General features: G+C 41.5%; 1 pseudogene; it reads right to left on the bottom strand.

Moving 5' to 3' along the window:
* The window catches only part of LOC132820028 (sodium- and chloride-dependent neutral and basic amino acid transporter B(0+)-like), a 34,355-nt pseudogene extending 10,060 nt beyond the window's left edge, over positions 1-24,295 (bottom strand).
* Positions 24,296-26,084: the final 1,789 nt, after the last annotated feature.

Genomic DNA, 26,084 nt, shown 5'->3' with positions numbered 1-26,084 from the left:
TAGGTAAGCTTTGTTATAAATGTTCAAGGCACTAGTGAGACCATGGCTGGAATATTCGGAACAGTTTCTATTCCTCCATGGGATGAGGATGCCACTGGCTCAGTAGAATTTATCGCCCATCCCAGAGAGCAGTTAAGAGTCAACCATACTGCTATGTGTCCAGAGTCACATGTTGTCCAGACCAGGTAAGGATAGCAGTTTCTTTCCCTGAAGGACATTAGCAAACCAGAGGGGTTTTTTCAATCATTGACATTGATTCAAGGTCATAATTGGACTCTTAATTCTAGATTTTTATTGAATTCAATAAAACGGGACAGCACAGTGATTCAGTGGTGAGCAATGTTGCCTCACAGCACCACGGACCTGGGTTCAAATCCAGCCTCAGGTGGCTGTCTGTGTGGATTTTGCACATTCTCCCCATGTCTGTATGGGTTTCCTCCAGGTGCTCCAGTTTCCTCCCACAGTCCAAAGTTATGCAGCTTGGTTGGACTGGCCGTGCTAAGTTCCTCTATAATGTCCACGGATGTGCAGGCTAGGCTGGTTAGGCATGGGAAATGCATGATTACGGGGATAGGGTCTGGGTCTGGGTCTGGGTAGGATGCTTATCAAAGAGTTGGTGTGCACTCGTTGGGCCAAATGGCCCGCTTCCACATTGCAGAGATTTTATGATTCAAATTGCACCATTTGCCATGATGGGATTCGAGCCTGGATCCCTAAGGCAGTACCTGGGTTAACAATCCAGCGATTATATCATCAGGTCATCATCTCCCCCTCAAAAAAAATATATTGGCTTTGGAGGCAGTCCAAAGAAGGTTCATGAGATTAATTTCGGATATGGAGAGACTTTCTTTTCAGGAGTGTTCGAGTAGTTTGGGCTTGAGCTCTTTTGAATTTCGTGGAATAAGAGGCGATCTATTTTGAAAAGTATATGATTGTTAACGATTGTGCTTGATCAGATATAGGAATAGAGGCTGTTTTCACTTATGCTAGAGTCTGGGACCAGAAGGCATCTCCTGAGAACCAAGAGGTTACATATTTAAGACAGAGATGAGGAAGACTTTTTGCTCTTAGAGTGCAGTGGTATTCTTTTTACCACAGAGTGCTGTTGAGGCTAGGTATATAAGTCTATTCATGTAAGATAGATTGTAAATCAGTAAAGGAATCAAACATTGTGGGGAAATGGTAGGAAAGTGGAGTGAAGGATAGTCAAATCAGCCATGACCTCATTGAATGGTGGCGCAAAATCAGTGGGGTGAATGGCCTACTTCAACTCCTCTGTCTTATGGTCTCATTGTCTTAAGTACTTATATTGCTATAAAACTCATACTTACCCAGTCTGGGCTCTGTGCTGCCTCACTACATACAACAAACACACAGTAACTGCAAGCTGGCTGCTAATATTATCACTGCTACTAAAGGTCAGTCAGGAACCTTTGTACATCACATATTTGTGAAGCAATCTAACAGCAGAAAGATAAACTCCCTATGTGATCTTGGATTTGTGCAATAATACAAGTATCAGCAATTAACAAGACAATGACTGTAGTAAAATTGGCTGAAATCCAGCAAAAACAAGTGGATCCTGAGTGAAGGATGCAAAAAATGATGTTGTGTGTTTCATGCTGGTTTCTGGAACCAATTAGGTTTCATTGTCAGGAAGAGCAAGTGAATTCTGATACACGTCTGCCAGCATCTGATTCATTTGGTCTGATTTTATTAAAGAAACCTTAATTTTCACAAAGTACTTTAAATTTAATATGTTTATTTGTTTTGGTCTCTTTTATGATTGACTGACCATAGATCCAGCTGAGACCGATGAGTTGCAGGAGAGCTGTTATAACGAGAATCCAGTCCGTAACGTAATGATCCATTAAATTTAGCCAGTAAATCCCAGCCTAAAATTAAATGGAAAATTCAAAAATGGTACACAGGAAAATGATCATACTCTTACTTTCAAATTCAGACTTTAATGAGATTTGAAAAATGTATACATGTAAGTGCTTATAATAAAAGCACAATTCTAACTAAAGCAAATTCAGAAGTCACAATGTCAGATTATATTCCAACAGATTTATTTGAAATCACAAGCTTCTTCATCAGATGATAAAGGAGCAGTGCTCTGAAAGCTTCTGATTTCAAATAAACCTGTTGGATTATAGCCTGACATCGTATGACTTCTGAAATTGTCCACTCCAGTCCAACATTGTCACTTCCACATCATAACTAAAGCAAAATACTACAGATGCTGGAAATCTGAAACAAACACAGAAATTCCTGGAAAAAATCAGCAGGTCTGGCAGTATCTGTGGAGAAAGAAACTAACATATTGATTGCAGTCTGGTACAACTCATCTTCAGAACTGTTCCAACACAATTCTAACTCGATGCTCAATATTCCCTCATTCATTTGTGTGTGGGATTCAATTATGTTGGTGTTCCCTCTTCTCCATTCTCACCTGAACGTCATTTTTGAAATGGGGAGATCAGAATTTACCTGCAGTGTTCCAAGTGTGATCTCACGTGATCAAATAAGTGAAGAGGTTACCTCAGAGTCCAATTGGACCTTGATCATCTGGGCCAATGGGCTGAGGAGTGACAGATGGGGTTTAATTTAGATAAATGTGAGGTGCTGCATTTTCGAAAAGTAAGTTAGGGCAGAATTTATACACTTAATGTTAAGGTCCTGGGGAGCGTTGTTGAACAAAGAGACCTTGGGGCGCAGTTTCATGCAGAAGGTGATGTGTGTATGGAAGTTTTGGAGGCTGGTATAATTACAACATTTAAAAGGCTTTTGGATGGATATATGAATAGGAATAGTCTAGAGTGGCAAATAAGACTACATTAATTTAGGATATCTGATACCATGGATGAAGGATCTGTTTCTGTGCTGTACATCTCTGACTTTATGACCCTATGGGCAGCATGGTGGCTCAGTAGTTAGCACTAATGCCTCACAGCGCCAGAGACCCAGGTTCAATTCCCGCCTCAGGCAACTGTCTGTGTGGAGTTTGCACATTCTCCCTGTGTCTGCGTGAGCACTCTCCGGGTGTTCTGGTTTCCTCCCACACTCCAAAAATGTGCAGGTTAGGTGAGTTGGCCATGCTAAATTGTCTGTAGTGTTAGGTGTAGGGGAATGGGTGGGTTGCTCTTCTGAGGGTTGGTGTGGACTTGTTGGGCCGAAGGGTCTGTTTCCACATTGTAAGTAATCTAATCTAATCTAAATACATCCTAGATTTAGACATCATGACCCCTCATGTACATCTTAACTCTTTGCCTCCAGTTTTAACTGCCTGGGAACATTGCATTAATGGGATTTGTGAAATTACCAACTCTCCCCACTCAGTATATGAACTACATTCCCATTCAACACAAATATCTGAATAAGGGAACATGGCTCAGGAGTAGGCCATCCTGTCCCTGGGGCTTACTCCACCATTTAATAAGGTTAAAATCACACACCAGGTTATGATCCAACAGGTTTATTTGGAAGCATTAGCTTTCTGACCGCCGTTCCTTCATCAGGTGGTTATGGAGTATAAGATCGTATGACATAGAATTCAAAGCAAACTTTTGAAAGCTAGTGCTTCCAAAAGAAGCTGTTGGACTATAACCTGGTGATATGTGATTTTCAACTTTGTACATCCGAGTCCAACACTGGCACCTCCACATAATTTAATAAGGTTACTGCTGTTATGAATTGCTTTGAATATATTTGCGTCCTTCTTTCCATAATACAAGCAATACTGTATACAGACTCTCACATTATGGAACCATCAGTGCACTGTATAACTGAAGCTTAACATCTCTACTTTTGTATCCACTCAGCCTTGCAGCAAATGATAAAGTTATATTAGCTTTCCCAAATATATAGGTGAGGATTGCAAATGCTGGAGATCAAAGTTGAAGAGTGCGGTGCTGGAAAAACACAGCCAGTCAGGCAGCATCTGAGGAGCAGGAGAGTTGATGTTTTGGGCATAAGCCCTTCATCAGGAATGAGGCTTGTGGGCCAAGGGGGCTGAGAGATAAATGGGAGAGGGATGAGGCTGGTGGGGAGGATAGCTGAGAATGCACGAGATAATATATCTCCCTCCCCACCCCTATCCATGGTCCATAAAGACCATTCCTTCTGCAACTCCCTTGTTCAGTCCATGCCCCCACCAACCCACCCTCCTATCCTGGCACCTTCCCCTGCCACCAAAAGAATTGCAAACCTCCACCCACGCCTCCCCACTTACCTCCGTCCAAGGCCCCAAAGGAGCCTTCCACATCTGTCAGAGATTTATCTGCACTTCCACACACATCATCTACTATGTCTGTTGCTCCCAATGTGGTCTCCTCTACATCGGGGAGACAGAACTCCAGTTTGCAGAACGTTTCAGAGGGCATCTCCAGGACACACGCTCAAACAATCCCATTGCCCCATTGCCGAACACTTTAACTCCCCATTCACTAAGGACATGCAAGGCCTGGGCCTCCTCCACCGCCAAACCCTAACCACCCGATGCCTGGAGGAAGAATGCCTCATCTTCCACATTGGGACCCTCCAACCACATAGGATCAATGTGGATTTCACCAGTTTCCTCATTTTCCCTCCCCCCACCTTATCCCAGATGCAACTTTCCAACTGGACACCACCCTCTTGACTTGTCCTACCTGTCCATCTTCCTTCCCATCTTTCTACTCCATCCTCCTCTCTAACCTATCGCCTTCACTCCCAACTTCATCTACCTATCGCATTCTCAGCTACCTTACCCCCAGCCCACTCCTTCTCTCATTTATCTGTCAACCCTCTTGGGCCACCAGCCTCACTCCTGATGAAGGACTCATACCCAAAACATTGATTTTCCTGCTCGTTGGATTCTGCCTGATCTGCTGTGCTTTTCCAGCAGCACACTCTTCGTTTTTCCTAAATATATTGGAGGGTTGTTTTTCAGACTGGAGGCCTGTGACCAGTGGAGTGCCACAAGGATTGCTGCTGGGTCCTCTACTTTTTGTCATTTATATAAATGATTTGGATGTGAGCGTTAGAGGTACAGTTAGTAAATTTGCAGATGACACCAAAATTGGAGGTGTAGTGGACAGCGAAGAAGGTTACCTCAGATTACAACAGGATCTTGATCAGATGGGCCAATGGGATGAGAAGTGATAGATGGAGTTTAATTCAGATAAATGTGAGGTGCTGCATTTTGGGAAAGCAAATCTTAGGACTTACATGCTTAATGGTAAGGGCGGAGGGAGTGTTACTGAACAAAGAGACCTTGGAGTGGAATCGCTGGTAGATAGGATCATGAAGAAGGCATTTGGTATGCTTTCCTTTATTGGTTAGAGTATTGAGTACAGGAGTTAGAAGGTCATGATGCGGCTGTACAGGACATTGGTTAGACCACTGTTGAAATATTGTGTGCAATTCTAGTCTCCTTCCTATTGGAAAGATTAGATTAGATTATTTACAGTGTGGAAACAAGCCCTTCGGCCCAACAAGTCCACACCGATCCGCCAAAGCGCAACCCACTCAGACCCATTCCCCTACATTTACCCCTTCATCTAACACTATGGGCAATGTAACTTGGCCAATTCACCTAACTTGCACATTTTTGGATTGTGGGAGGAAACCGGCGCACCCGGAGGAAACCCACACAGACACGGGGAGAATGTGCAAACTCCACACAGAGAGTCACCTGAGGCGGGAATTGAACCCGGGTCTCTGGTGCTGTGAGGCAGCAGTGCTAACCATTGTGCCATCGTTGTGAAATATGAAAGGGTTCAGAAAAGATTTACAAGGATGTTGCCAGGGTTGGAGGATTTGAGCTACAGGGAGAGGTTGAACAGGCTGGGGCTGTTTTCCTTGGCACGTCGGAGGCTGAAGGGTGATCTTATAGAGGTGTACAAAATTATGAGGGGCATAGATAGGATAAATAGACAAAGTTCCCTGGGGTCAGGGAGTCCAGAACTGGAGGGCCTCGGTTTAGGGTGAGAGGGGAAAGATATAATAGAGACCTAAGGGGCAACTTTTTTCCACACAGAGGGTAGTACGTGTATGGAATGAGCTACCAGAGGAAGTGGTGGAGGCTGGTACAATTGCAACATTCAGAAGGCAATTGGATGGGTATATGAAAGGAAAGGTTTGGAGGGATATGGGCTGGGTGCTGGCAGGTTGGACTAGATTGGGTTGGGATATCTGGTCAGCATGGACAGATTGGACTAAAGGGTCTGTTTCCATGCTATACATCTCTATGACTCTATATGCTGCATCTGCACAGTAACTTTTGATTGTCACGCATCCTTCTGTCTTTGTAAATCATTCAAATGCCAGAATTTACCCTGAGGCACGCCACTTGTTACATCATGAGAACCTGAAATAAAAACACGTTTGTGCTGACTCTCTGTTTACTATTAGCCAGCTAATTTTCTGTCCATGTCAATATGCTAACCCCTGTACCATGAGCTCCTATGTTCTACAATAAATATTAATGTGACACTTTATCAAATGCCTCTGGAAATATAAGAAAAAGTACATCCACCATTTCCCCATTATCCAAACACTCATATTATTTCTGAAATAATTCTAACAAATTGGTGAAATATGTTCTCTCCCTTCACAAGACCGTACTGGCTCTATTTGACTACTTCAAAACCTACACTGTCATGCCACAAATTCCTTAATAATAATTGCTAACATTTTACTTATGATAGATAGTAAGTTAACTGCTCTGTATTTCTTTCTTTTTGAATAAAAGATTTATATTTTCTAACCCAGTCATAGAGTCAAAAGGTGTGGTGCTGGAAAAGCACAGCTGGTCAGGCAGCATCCAAGGAGCAGGAGACAATAGACAATAGACAATAGGTGCAGAAGTAGGCCATTCAGCCCTTCGAGCCTGCACCGCCATTCAATATGATCATGGCCGATCATTCCTAATCAGTATCCGCTTCCTGCCTTATCTCCATAACCCTTGATTCCACTATCTTTGAGAGCTCTATCCAACTCTTTCTTAAATGAATCCAGAGACTGGTCCTCCACTGCCCTCTTGGGTAGAGCATTCCACACAGCCACCACTCTCTGGGTGAAGAAGTTTCTCCTCATCTCTGTCCTAAATGGTCTACCCCGTATTTTTAAGCTGTGTCCTCTGGTTCGGCACTCACCCATCAGCGGAAACATGTTTCCTGCTGCCAGAGTGTCCAATCCTTTCATAATCTTATACGTCTCAATCATATCCCCTCTCAGTCTTCTAAACTCAAGGGTATACAAGCCCAGTCGCTTCAGTCTTTCAGTGTAAGGTAATCCCTCCATTTCAGGAATTGACCTTGTGAACCTACGCTGCACTCCCTCAATAGCCAGAATGTCTTTCCTCAAATTTGGCGACCAGAACTGCACACAGTACTCCAGGTGTGGTCTCACCAGGGCACTGTACAGCTGCAGAAGCACCTCTTTGCTTCTGTACTCAATCCCTCTTGTTATGAAGGCCAGCATGCTATTAGCTTTCTTCACTACCTGCTGTACCTGCATGCTTGCCTTCATTGACTGGTGTACAAGAACACCCAGATCTCTCTGTACTGCCCCTTTACCTAAATTAATTCCATTGAGGTAGTAATCTGCCTTCCTGTTCTTGCCACCAAAGTGGATAACCATACATTTATCCACATTAAACTGCATCTGCCCATGCATCTGCCCACTCACCTAACTTGTCCAGGTCACCCTGTAATCTCCTAACATCCTCATCACATTTCACCCTGCCACCCAGCTTTGTATCATCAGCAAATTTGCTAATGTTATCGCTGATGCCATATTATTAACATATATTGTAAAAAGCTGCGGTCCCACACGGATCCTTGCGATACCCCACTGGTCACTGCCTGCCATTCCGAAATGGAGCCGTTTATCACTACCCTTTGTTTCCTGTCAGCCAACCAATTTTCAATCCAATCTAGTACTTTGCCCCCAATACCATGCGCCCTAAGTTTACTCACTAACCTCCTATGTGGAACTTTATCAAAAGCTTTCTGAAAGTCCAGGTACATTACATCTACTGGATCTCCCTTATCCATCTTCAGAGTTACATCATCAAAAAACTCCAGAAGATTAGTCAAGCACGATTTCCCCTTCATAAATCCATGCTGACTCTGTCCTATCCTGTTACTACTATCCAGATGTGCCGTAATCTCATCCTTTATCATAGACTCCAGCATCTTTCCCACCACTGAGGTCAGACTAACTGGTCTATAATTTCCTGCTTTCTCTCTCCCACCTTTCTTAAAAAGTGGTATAACATTAGCCAATCTCCAATCCTCAGGTACCGATCCCGAAACTATCGAATTCTGGAAAATAATCACCAACGCATCCACGATTTCCCCAGCCACCTCCTTCAGTACCCTGGGATGTAGACCATCAGGCCCTGGGGACTTATCAACCTTCAGACCTAACAGTCTCTCCAACACCAAATCCTGGCAAATACAGATTCCCTTAAGTTCAGGTCCTTCGGTCACTGCTACCTCAGGGTCTTCCCCAGTCTTGTGTCTTCCCCAGTGAACACAGATCTGAAGTACCCATTTAATTCTTCTGCCATTTCTTTGTTCCCTGTAATATATTCCCCTGTTTCTGTCTTCAAGGGCCCAATTTTAGTCCTAACCATTTTTTTGCCTTGCATATACTTGAAAAAGCTTTTACTATCCTCCTTTATATTATTGGCCAGTTTACCTTCGTATCTCATTTTTCCTCTGCGTATTTCCTTCTTAGTAATCCTCTGTTGTTCTTTAAAAGCTTCCCAGTCCTCTGTTTTCCCACTTATCTTTGCTGTGTTATACTTTTTCTCTTTTAACTTTATATGTTTAACTTCCCTCGTCAGCCACGGCCACCCATGCCTCTTCCTGGGATCTTTCTTCCTTTTAGGAATGAACTGATCCTGCAACTTTTGCATTATACACAGAAATATCTGCCATTGTTTCACCACGGTCATCCCTGCTAAGGTATTGCACCATTGAACTTTGGCCAGCTCCTCCCTCATAGCTCCATAGTTCCCTTTATTCAACAGAAGTACTGTCACTTCTGACTGTACCCTCTCCCTCTCAAATTGCAGATTGAAACTTAATGTATTATGGTCACTACTTCCCAATGGCTCCTTCACTTCGAGGTCTCTGACCAATTCTGGTTAATTACACAATACTAGATCCAGAATTGCCTTCTCCCTGGTCGGCTCCAGCACCAGCTGCTCTAAGAATCCATCTCTGAAGCACTCCATAAAGTCTCTTTCTTGAGGTCCAATACCATCCTGATTCTCCCAGTCTACCTGCATGTTAACATTCCCCATAACAACTGTAGTAACATCTTTACCACAGGTCAATTTCAGCTCCTGATTCAACTTACATCCGACATCCAGACTACTGTTTGGGGGCCTGTAGATGACTCCCAAGAGGGTCGTTTTACCCTTAGTATTTCGCAGCTCTATCCACACTGACTCTACATTCCCTGACTCTAGGTCCCCCCGCGCAAGGGACTGAATATCGTCCCTTTCCAACAAAGCCATTCCACCCCCTCTGCCCGTCAGTCTGTCCTTACGATAGCACGTGTAGCCTTGAATATTCATTTCCCAGGCCCTGTCCACTTGAAGCCACGTCTCAGTTATCCCCACAATATCGTATCTGCCAATTTCCAAAAGAGCCTCAAGTTCATCCATCTTATTTCTAATGCTTCGTGCGTTCATATACAGCATTTTTAATTTGTTACTGCTCTCACCCTTCCCATCAACCCCTATTCCACTCAACCTTACAGCATGATCCCTTTTTGAATTTTCTGCCTCATTGATACAGTTGTCTTTCTTGACTTCTCTTGTTCTAACTTTTCCTTCAACTTCCTTTTTGTACATCCAGTTTGTCCCCTCCCCCCCGCTACTTAGTTTAAATGTAGCGGTGTTGCAGTAGAAAACCTGCCTGCCAGAATGCTGATCCCTAACCTGTTAAGGTGCAAACCGTCTCTCTTGTAGAATTTATGTTTGCCACAAAATGTACCACAGTGATTCAAGAACTTAAATCCTTGCTTCCTGCACCAGTTCCCCAACCACACATTCAAGTCCATTATCTCCCTGTTTCTGGCCTCACCAGCCCGAGGAACTGGAAGCAAACCAGAGATAACCACCTTGGACGTCCTGCTTTTCAGCCTTCTTCCTCGTTCTCCAAAGTCCCGCTGTAGTATGTGCCTCCTCTTCTTCCCGACATCATTTGTGCCGACATGTACCACCACCTCTGGCTCTTCACCCTCGTCCTTGAGGATTTCCTGCACTCTGTCCGCGATGTCTTTCACCCTGGCACCAGGAAGACAACACACCATCTTTAAATCCCGTCTGCTGCCACAAAAACCCCGGTCAGTTCCTCTCACGATGGAGTCCCCTATTACCACGGCTCTATGCGATGTCCGACTCTTCCGCTCTGCCTCTGCGCCAACTTTTGATTGACAGACCTGGCCGCCTCGCGGACTGGCAGTGTCATCAGTCTCCACTGTTTCCAACAGCTTCAACTTGTTCCTGACAGGTACTTCTCCCGGGGTCTCTTGCACCTGTCTCCTCTCTGCCTTCCTCATCGTCTGCTCTCTTCTGTTCTCTTCTGGCATGATTGGTGTAATAACCTCGCTGAAGGTCTTGTCCAGAAAGATCTCATTCCCTCGTATAAGCCTAAGGTCCTCGAGTTCTTTCATCAGCGCTGCAATATGCTCGGTCAATAGCTGAATGTGCACACACTTTCCGCACATGTACGAGTCAGACACACCAGAGTCGTTGACCTCCCACATCAAGCACATAGCGCACTGAATCAGCTGGGCAGTCATGTCTTCACCCTCTTCAACTGCGGCGTAATCACTTCACTCAACCTCCTTTTCAAAGACTCCTGAGCTGAAGCCTCACTCTTCGATTAAAAACTTCCTTAGACCCTTGTTTTGTAGCAAGCCTGTGGACTCTTAATTTAGATTCTTAACACACCCACTCTAATAGCAAATCACTTACCTTCCCGACCGACTTTGCGCTCCGCCTGAACTTTCGCCCAGCTCCCGCCGCTCTCTGCTGCGAAAAGAGAGAGTTGACGTTTTGAGCACAAGCTCTTCATTTCTGATTAAGGGCTTAAGCTCAAAACATCGACTCTACTGCTCCTCAGATGCTGTCTGACCAGCCGTGCTTTTCCAGCGCCACACTTTTTGACTCTAATCTCCAGCATCTGAAGTCCTCACTTTCTCCTGTCGGTCCGACCAAGTAATAATTGAAGTTTCCTTCCGTAAAGGACATTAGTGAACCAAAGGGGTGTTTCTAACAATCAACAATGGATTCATTTGAATTCATTAGACTCTTAATTCCAGAGTCTATTGAATTCAAATTATACCATCTGCTGTGGCAGGATTCAAACCTGGATTCCCAAAACATTCCCTGGATCTCTGGATTAACAGTCTACCGATAATACCAGTAGGCCATTGTCTCCCCTAAGGCTAGGCTAAGCGAAGCATGTTTGCAGACAGTGAGGGAGAAAATTCTGATGCCAATGATCATGACATGATGCTGAGTTGCAGCATCTAACATCAAGGCAACTGAGTTACCGTCAAGAGCAACTGAAAATAACACACTTCTCTTCAAATCGGTATACAATCACCAGGTCAGAATGAGTTGTCAAACCTCCAAAACGATTTATTGATGGTTGGATTATCAATCTTCTTAATTCACATTTTTATTGTTTGCTGGTAACCTCAGTCAATGCAGAAGTTGAACCTGTGTTGTTGGTGCCCCTCCCCTGCCCCCCCCGCCCCCCCCCCCATTGTAAATCAGCCATCCAGGAGAAAGTGAGGACTACAGATACTGGAAATCAGAGTCAAAACGTGTGGTGCTGGAATCATCTTCCTGTTAAAGAGCTTATGGTCGAAACATCAACTCTCCTGCTCCTCAGATGCTGCCTGACCGGCTGTGCTTTTCCAGCATCACTCTCTTTAAAACCAACCATTCAGCCAACTGAGCCAAAAGAAAACAGTGTGGTGGTGGTGGATAAGCAGGAATATCATAGGGGATAGTGGAGGAGCTGATCATCACAGGAGGAGACTGAAGAGAAACAGAAGGAACATCGGTGAAAAGGGAGAAGGCTAGGAGAGGTGGGGAGGGTATATAATGTAGAGGAGGAGGGTAGAGTGTGAACAAATCAAAGGAAACATTAACTGCCGCATCTTTCTCTTAACTGGCTCATACAGAGGGCTAGCAGAGAATGTGCACTATAATGGGAAGGGTTCAAGATCTCTTCCTGCGCAACGCAATTATACCCAACAGAAACAGAAATTGAAGAATATGATTGCACAAGGCCTCATTTGAAGGCTTGGCAATGAAGGGAAGCTTTTGCTACAGATTAAAAGTGAATGAACAATTCCGTGTCTCAAACATAATTTCTCTCAGAGAGAAGCACTTGGGTGCACCAACAGTGACAATGGTGGTGGAGCTGGTGGGAAGCAGAGAGTATTCCACATACAGCCATGCAGGAGCGTTCACAGGTACATGTATCTGGAAGTTAAGGGCATAGGGAGCAGGCCACCTGCAGAATTCTAAAAGCAAAGGAATGTGGATGCTGGAAATCTGAAACAAGAACAAAATTTGCCAGAGAAACTCAGCAGGTCAGACAGCTTCTGTGGAGAGAAAGCAGAGTCAACATTTCAGGACCAGTGATCCTTCTTCAGAACTCATTGTTGCTAGGAAAAGATGGGATATACACTGAAGACAGGGATTGGGAGAACGGAGTGAACAACAGGTGGAGATGGAGCCCACATAAAGAGAGATCACTTGTTGGGCAGACAAAGGAATGGATACTGTTGAGCCTGGGCGAAAGAAAAGTTGCTTATGGGGACCATTAGTGAGTGAAAATGGGTTAGCTGTGATGAAAGGAGCCCAAGGTCATCTGGAAACTCTGGTCAGCATCCCATTTCCATTTGGGGTCCCTGCAGTTGTCAGGACTCGATATCAAGTTCAATATTTTTCGGGCCTGAGCACCTTCATCCATGTCATCCCTCCCACTGGGCCTGACCTTGTCAAAACAGTGTTGGGGCATACATAATGGTAAATTCATTGCTTTTGGATCCAATATTCTATCATAATAACAATCCAACTGTTTGAACATAGGACAGAAAATATTTCTTCAAGAGGCATGCTTTTCAAACATAAACAGATGCTTGTCGCTGAAGCTCTTTAGTAAACTCTATTGCCTCATTATAGCAGGGGCATATGGGCATAGGGAGAAGACTGTGAGGGTGTATCAGGCATGTCAAAGTCAGCCACCACCTCAACAGAAAAAAAATTTCTCTACCCTCACAAGATTCCAATATATCTTTGGTTGAAGCTTGTAACAGATTTACTTACCATCCACGGTGACAATTTCCACCAAGTCACTGAGTAATATTCCAATTTTCCAACCACCAGACATTGGAAGGATTGCTCAACTACACCCATGGTAATCACCATAAGTATAAAGTGCATTGTGTACCTGGAGAAAATATCTGAAATTGGATCATACTGCACTGATAAATATCTTATGGACCTAGGATACCTTGGATGTGTACTACATGGGGTCTAAATCATGTGACAGCCTCACCACATTATCCCAGACCCAATATTTTTGCTGAATGAAATGGTTCATACTATTCAGCCATTCGTCATGAAATGAGCAACTGGACACCATCTCCATATTGCCATGTCACACTTCATAACAATACGTCTAGGTATGGGCTTTCTATTACCAGCAACAATCACATTAAAAAGCAAGTCAGGACACATTTGTCAAGTCATGAACAGTCCAATTTCCTGTAAATATGGGATAAACATCTTGAACATTCAGGCAGAATAAAAACAGCACTCATTTGACATCTGGGTGTGGAATTATCTAGTTTGTGAGAGTGGTAAAAGGTTTGAATCATACATCCCATCCAGGGAACATGGTCACCCACAGAAGTACTCAGAAAGTGCAGTGAGCCTTAAACCCAAGGAGTCACAATATCTAATGGAACAATGAGAAAGAGGAATAGAAAATAATTTGGGGAATTGTACAACATTCTAACATTGAGCATTCTGACTGTGCACAGAACACCACCAGAGGTAAACTCAGGGAATGAAAATGTTGAACGCAACCATGAAAATAATCTCCTCTTTAACAAAAGGAAAGTCACCAAAATATCAGTGAGCCAAGAACAGTCAGTTGATAAATCTAGATCACAGGACAGAAAGAAGATCATGAGATCTGGAAGGATTATTAAATTATTGATTCATTGTACAACCACTTAAAGTCTTAAACAGTTCAATTCTTAAACTCCTAAGCACAGTGACCTATTTTTGGAGTGATAGTTCTCACAACCAGTCTGAGAAATATTTATTTTCATTCATGTATGTTATAGGAATATAGTAATATCATTTTAAGAAGAACATGCTGATGAGCATATAACCTTGATATAATATGTCACTGACAGCTATAGACTTGTTCAGTGTGCAGTACATATTGCGAAGGGAGAGCAGCTATGCTTCCCTGTAACAACTAACCGCGATAACGAATGTGTCTGCTGAGCAATTTTATGACATAATAAACTGAACCGTGGTCCTGTTTCCCAATCCTATTGTAAGAGTGGATTATCTGAGAATAAACTCAGAATCACAGCAAGATATCAATATGACATGATCACTGCACAACATTAAACAACTGCAAAAAGAAAGGACCAGAACACTAATGCCTTCTTTATTTTTTCATCCTGTGAATTTGATCACCTTTTACAGTTACTGAGTACATGTGAAAACAGCTGATATCACTGAAATACAACCTACCTGTGTCACACATAGAAGGCCAAGCAGATAAAATAACGAACAAACACCAGCTGTCAGAAGAAGGCGCTTTGATTGGACCAATGTAGGGAACTGGTCTTGCAGGGCTGTCATAACTGTTTCTGATGGAAGAAAATGTCAAATGAAGACATTAATTCATAACTTGCACAATGACAGGACAAAACACCACCGAACACACCAAAGCCCTGGAGTAAAAGGTTTCTGCATCCATTTTCTGGCTCTGAGATATGTATTTTTCCCCCAGTTGTATTTTTCCTGTTGCTCTGATGCAGAGGAAAACTGCATCATCGTTATCCTCAAATATCACGTAGGGTGTTTCAACATGAGTGAGTTTCAACATGAGTGAGTTTCAACATGAGTGAATAAGTTTGCTGACCATCCTGCTCCCTGTAAGGCAGGTAAATAAAAATCCCCATCTCTTGAACAGCAAGATCTGTCTCAATGAAAGATAAATTCTAGGCATGAGAGCAAAGAAAAGATATAGAACATTAACATCTGAGATTGAAAATCACCACAATAGCTATTGGACAGAGGAACGTAGAAATTAGGAGCGAGTGGACAATTCAGCCCTTCAAACCCACTCTACCATATGTCACATTCATGGCTGTTCTTATTGTGGTTGCAATTCCTGCCTGTTTCCCACAGCCCTTTGTCCCATTTTTCATCAAAACATATCTATTTCTTTCTTGAATTTGTTGATTGATTCTGCCTCTTCTGCACTCTGGGGCAGTGAGATCCACAGATTCACAACCCTGTCAGAGAAATAGTTTCTCCTCACCCCAGTTTTGAACCTACTTCCTCTCAGGCTATATCTATGACCTCTTGTTCAAGACTGTCCAACAAGGAGGAATATCTGTTCCACATCTACCTTATCAATCCCCTTGAGCATTTTATGTGTGTCAATCAGATCATCCCTCATTCTTCTGATCTCCACATCCTTCCTCAAGGAAAGAAACCAGAACTGGATACAATACTCCAAGTATGGTCTCAACATCATCTCATACAATTGTGACAACATTACTTTTATAAACCAGTTCTTTTGCAATAAATGCCAAGATTCCACTTGCCTTTCTTATTATATGCAGCCCCTACATACCCACTTTCTGTGATTCATACACAAGGACACCCAGATCCCTCTACACTGAGGCACTTTGAATCTGCTTCTGATTTAATTAATAATTTGCTCTTTCATTATTCTTGCCAAAATATGTAACCTTGTACCTATCCACGTTAAATTCCATCTGCCAGATTCTAGTTCATTCTCTAGCTGTGAATTTTGTTTTGTTGCATTCTGTCCCTCCCGGCAGCTCATTGATATAGATTGTCAACAATTGATGTCAGAGGATTGATCCCTGTGCTACCCCAATAGTTACAGTTCGCCAGAAGGGCCCATTTATCCCACCCCTCTGCTTTCTGTCAGTCAACCAATCCTCTATCCGAACCAATACTCTACCCCAAACACCCTCCGGTCTAACCTTTTGTATCAGTCTTAATGCAGCACCTTATCAATGTCTTCTGGAGGTCTAGATGTAACACATCCACTGTGTCCCCATTATCTAACTTGATAGTTACATCCTCAAAAATTCCAACAATTTTGTCAAGTTCAACTTGTCCTGTATGAAACCATGCTGCCACTGGGAATTGAGCTTTGTTGTTCCAAGTGGTCACTTCTCTCCCTTATTATTGACTCCAGCAACTTCCTCATGACCGAGGTCAAACTAATTGATCTACAATTTTCCATGATTTGTCTATTTCTTTTTTCAAATACAGGCTTCACATTAAAGTGTTTCCAAATCACTGGCACCTTTCCAGAATCGAGGAAATTTTGGAATGTAGTAACTAATATATCCACTATCTCTGCTGCCTTAGGGTGCAGGCCATCAGGTCCTGGGGACTAATCTGCCTTTAATCCCATCAGTTTACTTAATACCTTTTCCCTAGTAATTTCACCGAGTTCCTCCATAGTAACTGCAGATTTTGGGAAGAAATTATAATCTTCCACTGCAAAAAGACACAAAATACTGGTTTAGTGCCTCTGCCATTTCTGAGTTTCCCATAATTACCTCACCATTTCCACCCTCTAAAGGGCCACCATTTACTTTCACTACTCTCTTCCTTTTTATATACTTATAGAAGCTTTTGGTGTCAGAGCTTATGGTTTTTGCTAGTTTCCTTTTATTGATCTCCTGATTCTCCAGAGTGTCTCAAACATTTGCAGTATGATATGCCCTAGTTTTTGTCTTTATGTTATCCTCGACCTCCTTGGTAAGCCATGGATTATCTTTTACCTTTCTATAATTCCTTTTCCTCTCAGGAATATACTTTAATTGACAGGTATTTAGTAACTCATTGAGCATTTGCCACCATTTTTCAAATGTCCTGCTCCTTTAATATTTTTCCTCAGTCCCCCAGGGCCAACTGCTTTCTCAGGCCTGTATAATGACTTTTGGCCAACATTAAAACTCCTGTATATGACTCTGTCTTCAGTCTTGCCATCTGAATTTGAAACTATAGAATGTTGTGATCACACCTTCCAAGATGATCCTTAACTACATGATCATTTACCAATCCTTCCTCATTACACAATACCAAATGTGAAGTAGCCAGTTGGTTCCATGACACGTTGCCATCAGAAAGAATCCCTCAGACACTCTATGAATCTTCCTTCAATACTACCCTTGCCAAGTTGATGAATCCAATCAATATCTATGTACAAATCACCCATAATTTCTGTTGTGGCTGGCTCATAAGCCCTCATTACTGCCTCATTTATACTAAGCCCTACTTTGGAAGTACTGTTTGAGAATCTGTAAATTATTCCTACCAAGGGGTTTCTTCCCTTGCCTTTTATTTCCACTCAGATTGATTCAACATCTTGGTTCGTAGTGCCAATATATTTTCTTAATGCGCCTTGATATCTCCCTTAACCAATAAAACAGCTCCACCTCCTATTCCTACTTGCCTATCCCTTTGGAATACTCATTACCCTAGGACATTTCACTCCCAGTACTGATCTTCCTGCAACCACATTTCAATAATCTTCACCAGGTGATGTGACTGGTCTCTATTTGTGTTGTCAGCTCATCAACTTAACTCTGAATGCTGCATGCTTTCGCTAATAAGTTCTACTGGTTTGTCTTTCTCTTTTAATATTTGCTCATACACTCTCCGTTCTTACTTACTAATAACACTGACCCTCATCTCTCTCATTTCCTCCAACTCACATTTTGATCTTCTATGATGCCTCCCCTCACCATCGCTGTTAGTGCAAATTGTATTGTGAAATCATTTGGATGCCGATGCAACTTTTCCCCAATTTTTATTTTGATGCAGGTGCTAATCATTTAAGACAAATAGCTGCATTCTTCTTTCAGACAATGAGGGAACAATTGCTACAAAGAAACGTTGTGCGTTTGTCCACTAACATCACCAACAGCACTTTTTTGCCCAACACTGTCATAATTTCTTCAAAAGAAATGATTTTTTAAAGTGATGCAATGCCATTTTTACCTAAACCTGCAAACTGTGTGTCAACTCCCAGAGTGAGCAGCATGAAGAAAAATGAAACAGACCATAATGGTGCCCACGGTAACTGTGCAAGGGCCTCTGGGTAGGCAATGAAGACCAAACCGAAACCTGAACAGTGAATAGAATTGAAATGACACAATGAATGTTGCTATTAACTTGTTGTTGACATTCATTTCATTTAATTTATTACAGTTGCCAATATTAGCCAACATTTGCAAAACTATTCATGTCACCAAAGTTGTGCAGATATGTGTTTACAATAAAAAACATTAGTTATTATATATTTGTAATATTAATCACTTTCAATTCAGAAATTATAATATTTAGAAGCAGTGAACACTGAGTTCAGAGTGACATTTGCAATCTAAGCAAAAAAAGAATCTCTCTAATATATTGGTGAAACTGGCATTTTAAAGCAGGGAATAATGTTGGAGCGTAGAGAATGGGGGAGAAATAATTGAACGGATAATTTAGAGTGTTTCTTAAATGGTTGGGGATTGTAAAGTGTAGTTGTACAAAGAGACCTCAGTCTCCTTGGTGCTAAGTCACTAAGGGTTAACATGTGTGTGCAGCAAGCTATTAGGAAGCCTCATGGAATGTCATCCTTTATTGCAAGAGGATTTGAGTACAGGGATAGTGAAGTCTTGTTTCAGTTGTATAGCAGCTTGGTTAGGCCACACCTGGAAACTGTGCACAGTTTGGTCATTTTTTTCTCAGGAAAAATGTCATTGCATAGAGGGAGTGCAACAAATGTTCAGCAGACTTGCTCCTGGAATGGTAGAACTGTCCGATGAAGAAAGATTGGGAAAACTGCGCCTTACTCTCTAGAGTTTCGTAGAATGAAACTTACAACGTAGTTAAAGAGAACAACAGAGTAGCTGCAGGTAAGATATTTCCTCTGTCTGCAGAATCTAAAACCAGCGGCCATAATTTAAAACTAAGGGGGATGCCACTGAGGGCCAAGCTGACAAGAAATTAGTTTATTCAGAGTGTTGTGAAACATTGGAATTGTCCAGCACAGAGGGCTGTGGAGGTCAAGATTTGAGTAGATTTAAGATTGAGATTATTATATTTCTGATTCTCAGTGGTGTACAAGGTCAGGGAATGGAATGAGTAAAAAACATTGAAATGTTTGATCCTTCATTATTACATGGAGTAGTGAGGCAAACTACTCAGACTGAGTGGCCTACTCCTGTTCCTATGTACCTGCCTCAGTTCAGGCTGTCAAACCACTCAGTGCTCAGACTATTGGAGTAGTCAGAATGTGTGAACTGTGTTTTATTGTAACTTTACCTGGTCATTAATTACTTATCACAGCATCATCAACCGATACAAGTGGCTTAGCACAGAACATTTCCATGTTTCTTGCTCTTCATATTAAACATTTTTAAAATGTACCACTGTCAAATTGAATAGTTGAGCACATAATATGATCAGTAACTAATCGTCAATAAATAAAAAACTGTCTCTGATTCACCTAAAAGCACAATATTATGGAATTCATTCAAAATTTACTTCTTAAATATAAAATGTGGCTCATATGAAATGTAATTCTAAGGTAAATAGCAAATCTTACAGCGGATTATAATGTTAACTGAGTGCTTTTGAAATTTACTATTCTGTGATTATTTCAAAAGCTCACTTTTAAGAGCTAGGGTTCAACCCCGGGCATACCATTGCATTATTCAGCTCCAATCCCTGTCCAGTATAAACCAAACATCATGGCAATGTGTCTTCAGAGCCTGGCTATCAGTTTGGATCTGAGGATTGATTATTGTGTCTGGACACTGGAATCACTGGAATGTTGGGTTGAATCACTTCAGAGAGAACATTAAAGCTGTCTGACCCTTGACAATTTTAACAGCTCTAGTTTACCTGACTGGGCAACCTCTGAAATGGGCTTATCTTGTATGTGAGCCATGTGTCCCAGGATGGAGAAGATGACAAATCCAGCAAACACACTTGTAGCACAATTAACAACACAGACAATGATGGTATCTCTGTAGCAGTTATTGTGGAACTTGTTGTAAGACGACAATGCTACTAAAGTGCCCCAACCCACTGAGATAGAAAAGAAAATTTGAGTCGCAGCATCTTTCCAGACCTGGTAAATACAAAATAGAATAGATGTCTGGAGGGAAATGAAACACAAACATGTACAACAGATAAACGACATTAATGTGAAGATAATGAGAACTCGTGTGGTTAATCCATGGTGAACTGAGCAAAGTAGCTCCCTCTGGTCAACAGTAACTCTTCTTAAACAGAACAGTCATCACTACAGTCGATTATTTACAGTTAAATTTCCTCTGGGATATCTGACACAGGTCTTTCTGGTATAATGAACGTTTCATTAACACAAATTACCTGTACCGTGATTGACGATTGGGAACGCTTTTCTAAAGTGCAAAAATTCAAAAAGTATGTTGGCTAGAACATGATTACATCGGCAACACTGTAAGTGCTCCTTGTATTGCGTGATTCTTGCATAGCGCAGGGTCACACGGAACGTGACTATTGCACTATCGAAGACGTGACTGTATACTCTTTCACCAGCCATGGTTTTCAGTGACTGACTCACTTGCAGTATTGTACTGACCATAGTTAATTCCATTCTTTTCGTGAAAGTAACAACAAAGAACACCTTTTACCATAAATAATGATCACTTTCATATTGTAATAATATCACAGTAGCTTAATATCAACAGGAACCAGTAAAATTACACTGTAATTTCTAGGATTATGTAAACAATGGTTAAATGATTTAAATGGAAATCAAAATCCAATTCCTGTCAGAAAAATTAAGCAATAAATAGTGTTCACCATTGTCTATTCACAAAGACTGCTGTATCTTTGGACTGAATACAAAATTCCAGCCATCATTATCCAGTATGCATGAGGACACTGTCAGCTTCACAAATGTGGTATTGCCTAGTCTGCCTATTTGCATTCACTGGGCTCCATGATGTTTCTGTCCTTATGCTGTTGACTGAATCACCTCGAGATTTGTTTCAAGAAACATGACATTGAAATAGCCTTTTAATGACATGCCAAGCATTTACTTACTGCCAGTCACAATTTCTGGCACTTAAACTACCTACTGGAAGAATGGAATCACAGCTTGGAAGTCACCCACTCAAACTTACACTTCCTTTTCTGTCTCAGTCCTTGCATTGTTATATTCCAAGTACGATAATCTGACTGGTTCAAGATATAATCAGTTGCTTTCCAATGTTCACTCCAATGTAGATTTCAGATTTAGACAATATTCTTTCATTTCCATCTCCCACTTCCAGATACTTGCAGCACCAAATATCATTGACATAGAATGGATAAGGACAAGGCTCATCAAGAGTGGCTCTTTCTAATTGCCCTGATACAGCAAAATGTGGGTCAGTATTTGCTTTGTAGGTCAATGAGGTATTTCACCTGAAACTCCTAAATCATTTCCAAGATTTCAGAAAGGAGGAGGCATGAAGGAAGAATTCTATTGCATCCCAATCCCTATCATAATTCCTCATCAATTTCGATCCTCTCGTCCATCATAGCTGATGCCCTGACCTTCTTCCTGTTAATGGCAGGATGATATAGACCTTAAACTGACTCTTTGAATTCATCACAAGCTTTGTTAAAAATTTCCAAGAATTGAATTAAGGACTCAAAAGCAATACACTGATTTTAAATCAATGATGAAAGTGAGGACTGCAGATGCTGCAGATCAGAGCTGAAAATGTGTTGCTGGAAAAGTGCAGCAGGTCAGGCAGCATCCAACGAGCAGGAGAATTGACGATTTGGGCATGAGCCCTTCTTCAGAATGTCGATTCTCCTGCTCCTTGGATGCTGCCTGACCTGCTGCGTTTTCCCAGCAACACATTTTCAGTTTAAATCAATGATGACAAGCTAACAAAGTACATGTGCTGAGGCACGAATCAATTCAACTAAAAATACTAATGAGACTCAATCATTCATATTGCTGTATTTACCTCAGCATCAGCCAGTCTGGAGAAGTCTGACTGGCTTCCGATGTAGAATTCAATTCCTTTAGAAGCTCCCTCCAGGGTAACCCCTCGATCAGGAGTATGGTCAGAACCACGTAAGGGAATGTCGCAGTGAAATAAACCACCTGAGCATGGAGAGCACCTTGTTAGATTTTCCTGTATTACTGGTACAGCAGAAGAAAAATAAAATCTTGAAGCAGTACAAGGCCATGTGGCCCCACCATGCAATAAGATTCTGCCTGATCACCCTGACACTTGCCCTCTCCAGAACCTTGACTCTCTTGTACATCAACAATTTGTCAAACTCTGCCTTGCATATATTCAATGAACTGACCTCTACTGCTTTCGAGGAAGAGTATCTGAAAGATTAAAATTCCACTTCATCTCTACCTCATTTGGAGAACCTTATTTTGTAACTGTGCTCCCTGTTCGAGATTCTCTGAGAAGGTCAAGCTTTCTAAGACCATTCGAAATCTTTGAAGATCATTTCTCGGTCTCCTAAATTCCTGTGAGTACAGGCTCAAACTTATATTTTCAAAAGAATTAATACAAAGGGTCACTGAACTTTCTCCAATACAAATATACCCCTAACTAAGAGACCAAAACAGTAGCTGCTGTACCTTTGTAGCAAGTTTTGCCTACTTTTATACATCATTCACCTTGGAATAAAGACAATATTATCCAACCAAATGGCAAATTAAATGGATTCTCATCAATGCATTGAAGGGAACAGATGACAAACTGAAGAGGAATAGTAACATGGAAGATGTACGCAAGGATTGCGTTTTCATCTAGTTCACAGGGTTTGCATGTTGAGACTTTGTTTTGTGATACCTTGTTATAATGTGCTTATTTAAAACACTGCTAAACCTATAGACATGAGGATCTCAAATTTGAATTTAGGCAACAAAATATGAAGATTTTTGTTCCAACAAAAATGGTTTCTCGATTTAAAAGAATACTATAAAATGGCCTGTGAATCATACTGCTGAACATACTGCTGATTTGCAGAATTAACTTGCAGTTGAAAGATGAGGACAATAGAGTTTTCATAAGATAAACACTGATACATTAATTGACCATTTGAACAAACGTTGAACTAATACATGGCATGACAATTTACGTAAATTAGATATCCTTCTTAAAGGAAATACCATTGGATTAGCCTGTCTTCAATCATATCACCATATTACAAAATTGGACATTTTTTGTAGTTAAGAACCCTTTCCAGAAAATATCATTAGATTAATTCGCTGTAAATCATATGTGATTGGCCTTTCTTGTAATTAAGACTGTACTATTTCTTTAAAAACACGTAAATAATGTAATTTCAATGTAATTGCGCAACTTTTCCCCAGAACACAGAAGCTTCAATCTCTGTGTTGCTGGATAGAATTGCATCAAGGTACCTAACTGAATCAACTAATGACCCTTGTTTTTTGAATAGACCGCATTTGTCGATTCCTTTGACCGATCTCGAACCCTTCTTAAGGGGACACAGGTCTTCAGACATAATAACGGAAATTACACAATGAAAAGAATCAGTTAAAGGTAATTCTTACCCAAGAAGCTCACCTCCTCACTGGGTAGGTACATAAAAGACACAGCAAGTTGTTCCTGACGTCAAGTTGGACCTTGAGATTTCTCACCTGATTCTGCATTAAATCTCACCTTAGCACAGGCTGCTCATGTCACTACAGATTCCACCCACAGTAACTGCTACACAGCTGTTACAACATATTCCTTCAACACATAATAACTACTAAAGCACGTTACACTGGAATGTCACATGTTGTGATTCTTCTAACAGCCTTAAAATTACATATGCTCTTTGGTTTGGAACTATCCAACAATACAACGGGATGAAGGTCAGAGCTTTGTTAGTTAACCTCTGTTGTCCTCCAACCTATCACAGAATCTTCCTTTTACTCACCGACCATTCCATCTTCCCATGTCCATCGTCTTAAGAAACCTCTTAAACTGTTATTTATTTATCTCAGTCAGATGAAAGTCCATGAAGTGAAAGATTAGCTCGGTTTGTCCTTGACGGGTGCTTCACAAGCTGTTGAGCATTACCAGCATTTATTGTTTTCACCTAATGATTGTTCCTCAGGTCTCAGTCCCATTCTCATGTCCAGACAAATCTCATTTCACTCAAGTAAAACCCTGATCCTATCCTTCCCCATCACCGCCACCACACCCCCCTCCCTCCTCCCCCCAACCCCCAATCCTTCCTCAGCCTTCCACAGCAATTGGAAATTCACCCAGAATTCCAGTGTCAGTGAGTGAACCCTTAGAATGAGGGCACATTGCAGGGGTTTGGGGAAGTTGCTGTTCTTTCCCTCAGAACGTTCTTCAGATCTCCCCTCAGGCCTGAAGTGTTGATGAATTATGAATCTCCCATTTCCCATAGAGACACTGTTAACATCACCTGGGAGATAAACCAGACACTTCACAAATATTTATCGTTCGTTCTCGCTTTACTGTTACTTTGTCACGAGTTTTAACTCTATTTATCACCAATCATTTACCTTTCCTGAAGATTTGATTCCTTTTGATAATGCTGCCCCAACTATTAGCCAGGCAAAAGCAGACAGAGGGCTAAATACCAGATTACCTCCCCAGTCTCATCCATTGAACTGGAACGGCGTAAAACTGCTTTACTACAGAAAATAAGAACAAAAACATGTAGTAAGTAAGACACTCTTCATTACACACAGATGTTTTTAAGACATAGTGCATCAATGTATTTAACAAACAGAGTTGTGTAATATCTAAATTAATTTTTGATTTATAGAAGCTTTGATTCTTGCACTCAGAAATAAATGTGAAGTTTGATATTCTGTATGACATTTTTTCCTCGTGTGTATTGATATTTTCAATGCAAACCTTTGTCAAACAGTTGATGAGATTCCTGCAGCTGAAAATGTGTTGCTGGTAAAGCACAGCAGGTCAGGCAGCATCCTGAACAGGATGCTGCCTGACCTGCTGTGCTTAAACCACAACACATTTTCTGCTGTGATCTCCACATCTGCAGACCTCATTTTTTACTTGGAGATTCCCTGCAGAGCTGTTTCTGACAATGTTTACTGACTGCTTCACAATGCACTGTGAAACCTATCTGGTTTAGTCACTATGTCTTCCAATGAATTCAGCTCCTTCATCTTCCTACACATGGTATCTACCTCCAGACAGTTAATCTAAATCCAGTCCCAGGACTGTGTGTAAAATAATAACATTACAATTAAAAGCAGAGAAATGAAATCAGTCCCACATGATTCTAACCATTTCATTTTAAGAATTCTGGTCATGAACATTATCCTTGAAGAGCAAGAAAACAAAGAAAATGTTTTGCTTTATAAATATTGTCAAAGTTACAATGCTTAGAAACCAGAGGAATATTAAATAGTAAAAGTTCCTTCCCATGATGCCATTTTGTAACAAGTGTGTCAATGTAAATAATACCTCAATCAAAATGAAACACTTCTCTCTCTCATTAAACACATATAAACAAACTAACCAACCCAAGAGGAGTTACTGGCCCAGCTGTGTAGTTTATTGGTGCAGCTATCTGCAGCAAGGTACTTACTCCCAGTATTGCTCACTCGGCCCTGGTGAGGAATTGGAGATTTCTGATCCATTTGGACAAGATCCATTTTTTCCTGCAGCTGTTTATATTAACGATTTCAAAATATCCATCAGTCAGAGTGATATTGCAGAGAGTCTCTGGAAAA

The sequence above is a fragment of the Hemiscyllium ocellatum genome, chromosome 11, assembly GCF_020745735.1.
Source record: "Hemiscyllium ocellatum isolate sHemOce1 chromosome 11, sHemOce1.pat.X.cur, whole genome shotgun sequence".
Lineage (NCBI taxonomy): Eukaryota > Metazoa > Chordata > Chondrichthyes > Orectolobiformes > Hemiscylliidae > Hemiscyllium > Hemiscyllium ocellatum.
The sequence above is the reverse complement of the archived record's forward strand: the minus strand, read 5'-3'. Positions and strand labels throughout refer to the sequence as shown.